Source organism: Formica exsecta, unplaced genomic scaffold, assembly GCF_003651465.1.
Source record: "Formica exsecta isolate Colony F162 unplaced genomic scaffold, ASM365146v1 scaffold654, whole genome shotgun sequence".
Classification (NCBI taxonomy): domain Eukaryota; kingdom Metazoa; phylum Arthropoda; class Insecta; order Hymenoptera; family Formicidae; genus Formica; species Formica exsecta.
In genome coordinates, this window is record NW_021853416.1 from 208594 (window position 1) to 213262 (window position 4669).

Below are 4669 nucleotides of genomic sequence, written 5' to 3' on the forward strand. Positions count from 1 at the left end.
AGAGGGGGCGGAACCCACTGCGTTCACGCATACACTTTCCCATCCACACAACAATCGTGGGATGGACTTCGCTTCGCGTTGTAAAATATATGCGTGGACACAGTGGGTTCCGCCCCCCCCTTATGGGGGGGGGGCTCCACTTCCGAAAGATATAACCTAACTCAAACCTATTCCTGATTTAAAACTAAAATTTGGTTTGGGTTAAGCTATATCTTTCGGAAGTGGTGCCCCACGAAGGGGGGAGGCGGAACCCATTGCGTCCATGTATATGCTTTACAACGCGAAGCGAGGTTCACCTCACGATTGTTGTGTGAATGGGAAAGTATATGCGTGAACGCACTGGGTTCCGCCCCCCCTCCTACGGGGGGCTCCACTTCCGGAAGATATAACCTAACTCAAACCTATTTCTGAAAATTTGATTTGAGTTATACAACGTCCTGATGCGGATGGATCTCGCTTCTTGCGTGAAAATTACAAACTCATGTAAAAATTACGTTTTAATTCTCAAACTTTAATTGTTAATAACTTTTTAATAAGCAATGGCCGATTAAGTTATAAGGAAAAGTTACTCAAGATTATGTCCTTGACAACATATGTCAAGGTCAACGTCATTGGAGCTGGGTCCGTTATAGTAAATAATTACCGAAAATACTGACAACGCAACTTTTGACAATGAGATTTTACCAAAAAAGCATGAAATATTAAAGAATAAAACAGAAGATAACGTAAAAGAAAATAAATTTTTAAAACGGAAAACAGATGAAGAAAATATTTTAGGCGTTATAAATAATCTAACCAATATTTTATCAGATTCTTCACAAAACTCATCAAATTTAAAAACTGCTGAAACTATATTTGCAGAATATATTGCATTAGAATTAGAAAGAATGAGTGAGTCTGAAAGAACTATTAAAAAGCAAAAATTGATGGAAGTTTTAAATACACCAATGGAGAAAATGTAAAGTTTAAGTTTTTATTAATTTTATTTGTTTGTTTGAATATAATTAAAAATTTTATTAATTTTTAGTTTCTATTTAAAATCACGTATTAATTGCCAAAGAATACTTGTGATAAAAATGCTTGCGATAAAAGTACTTATGATAATAATACTTCTGAATAAAAATAAAAAGTTATGTTAAATATAAGTAATAAAATTTAAGTTAAATATAAATAATTTTTATTTCTTATGTAAGCTGAAAACTACGTAATTATTTTATTTATTTTTTTTTATTTTTTAAAATCTATTATATAGTCACTCGATGACTTTTTGAAACTGTATTTTCATTTGATAAATAAAAAATTTTATTATACTCAACAGTTATTATATAATATTTATGGAATATTTATTATAATACATAATATTATCGTAGTAACAAAACATTATCTTATTCGTTCTCATGAACAATCTGAGTATTGTCCTTTATAAATATATTCATATTGAAAATCAACTTGTCCACTCGAGACAAAATATTCACTTAGAATATCTCTTTGAGTTATTGCTAATCTAGTATTTGTATTTGGTATATTTTATATGTCTATACTTCGTCCAAAGAGAGAATGATCTCGGTCCACGCATAAGTGGGCAAAGTGGGGAGAACATGGCGAAATACTCAATACCGTATACGTAGATACGGCTTCTGTGAGTGGAGACCTGCGCGAAACGGACGAGTTTTCGTCCGAACCGAGGTCATTCTTTCTTTGGACGGAGTATAACCAGGTATTAGTTTCTAATTCCACTTCTTCACTGTATTTTTTTAAACCGTCTTTTTGTTCTTCATACATCACATAATTATGCAAACAAACTGACGTAGTTATTATAAAATCCGCTGTTTCTGGAAGCATACTTATAGCTGTATGGAACACTCTCCAACGGTTTGCGAAAATGCCAAACGCATTCTCAACGGTTCTTCTAGCTCTTGAAAGCCTATAATTATAAATTTTTTATTTTTCTGTTAAATTTTTTCCAGAATATGGTTTTATTATTTGAATACATAATGGAAACGCAGCATCTACAATGAAAAATCCAGACATAGAAATACTACTTCCGGGAAGATAAGCGAGTGACGTGGGCAAATTACGTCTCTTATTATTTAATTTTTTTCCAATGTGTGAAGATGCAAAAATGCCTCCGTCACTATTTTCTCCATAGGCTCCTATATCGACTAAAGTAAATCTGTATAAGTGATCTGATATGGCCATAAGAACAATGCTGAATTGTTTCTTATAGTTAAAATATAAACTCCCAGAATTAGGAGGACATTGCAGAAGTATGTGTTTCTCGTCAATAGCTCCAAAGCAGTTGGGCATATTCTTTCGGTTCCAGTATCCATCAACGATATTCTTCCATTGTTCTTCAGTAGGACATGTTAAATATATAGGCCTTAATTTATTTATGATGATTGGGCACACCTCTTTAATAAATTGTCTGACAGTTGACTGTCCAACTCGAAAAGAAAATGCGATATTTGATGTTAAATTCCCTGTTGTAAGATATCTGAAAAATATATCACAATAAACTTTGCTATATTATAATTTCTTACAATATTTTTTATTATAATGTTTTTTAAACATGAATAAAAATAGAAAGTCATTAGATATTCTCTGTCACTGAAGGAAGTCGAATGTGCACCAAAAAATTTACATTTTATAATTTTGTTATTATAATACAGAAAATCTATTTACACACTAGATCCTGACTCTTATACGCCTAATCTCTTATTATTTTTTTCATATGTAAGGATTTTATTGTCGATAAACATACATAAAGTATTATTGCATATATATTATATTGCTATGTTGCTGCAATATTATATTGCAATATTTCTGTAGACGGACATTTTATTGTTGCTGCAATATCATAACAACATTGCTGCAATATTTTGCAATGTTGCAATCTTGCAGAAAAATGTTGCTGCAATGTTGTTACAATCTTGCGGTGCTGTATGGGGTGGTATAAAGAAGAATATTTCACCAAAAGAATTATACAATAATTATAGAGTTTGCTCAAAACATTTTGCTTCTCATATGTTTCTAAATGATTTAAGAAATCGACTTCAGCCACATGCAGTTCCGAGTACAGTTTTTAATATTACTAATGAAGAAGGTACTACCCCATACAGCACCGCAAGATTGTAACAACATTGCAGCAACATTTTTCTGCAAGATTACAACATTGCAGAAACATTGCAAAATATTGTTGCAATGTTATTATGATATTGTTGGGTGTCACAGCTAAGATGTTCGCTGTCCATATATTACGACTGAAATCTAGTTACCACGCGCAGTTTTTAGCTACGGCAGCTAATTTTTTTTTCCGTGCGCAAAACTGAAATATAATAAGGAAAAAAAGAATATAGAAGACATTACTTTCAGCGATTTTCAGAAACTTCTCTACAAATTTTATCCAAAACCGATAGCTGATTTTATGAAAGCTCAAGCGGATAATCTAAATACCAAAAGAAATGGTAATAGATATACAAAAGAATTTAAAATATTTTGTTTAAATTTATATTTTAAAGGGCCCAAAGCGTATAGATTATTAAGCAATACTTTTATTTTACTGTCAAAAAGAACACTTGAATGCACAATACAAGGACTTATAATTTCTCCAGATTTACAGGATATCGTATTTGAAAGACTTAGAATTAAAACTAAAAATTTGCATTTATTAGATAAATATTGTTGCATTAGCATTAATACAATGTCATTAAAAACAAGTTTATTTTATATGATTAATAGAGACATGGTAATTGGATTTCATGATACAAGTTATAGTAAAAGTTTCTTAACTGCATGTAATGCAGCGATAATCATGGTTAGAGGTTTGACAAACAAATTTAAGCAAGCACTTGGTTATTTTTTTCTTAATTCGGCTATAGATGCTGATGAGTTACGTATTATTACTATTGAATGTGTTACAAAACTTCAAAAAATAAATTTGAAAGTTATTGCGGAAGTCACAAATATGGGAACAGATTACCAAAAGGCAGCTAAAAAGTTGGGTGTGACCGAAGAAACTCCTTACTATATCATAAATAAGCAAAAAATATTTTACTTCTTTGATCCACCACATCTTATTAAAGTAGCTAGAAATAATTTATTAACTAATATTATCGAATCAGGAGATAAAATTATGTCGTGGCAATATATAGAAAAATTATTTGAAATACATATAAAGAAAACATAAACAAATTAGTACCTAAACTGGCTCAGGACATACATTCATCCCAATAATTTTCAGCGGATGAAAGTGAAATATGCTGCTCAAGTCTTAAGTTTTTCTGTAGCTTCTGCTATTAATACAATGATTTCACTTGGACATTTGCCGGCATCTGCTAAAGATACATCAGAATATGTTGATAAATTAGATGCTACTTTTGATATTTTCAATTCATCATGTGTTAAAGGAAAAAATCCAAGCAGAAACGCATTTGTAGCCTCAGAAAAACAAGTAGAATTATTAAAATCATTAAAAACATACTTTTGCAGTGTTCAAAATCGAAACATTAAAATTTGTGCCTAAAGTTCAACGGCGAACATCGCCGTTATATTCAAACGATTACCTCGAAAAACAAAACACGAGCGAGAACAAACAGCGTCGCGGTCACCCGCTCGGTGCGTGATCGCATATATATCTATGGTTGGATCCTATAGAGTTGTGTAGGTCAGA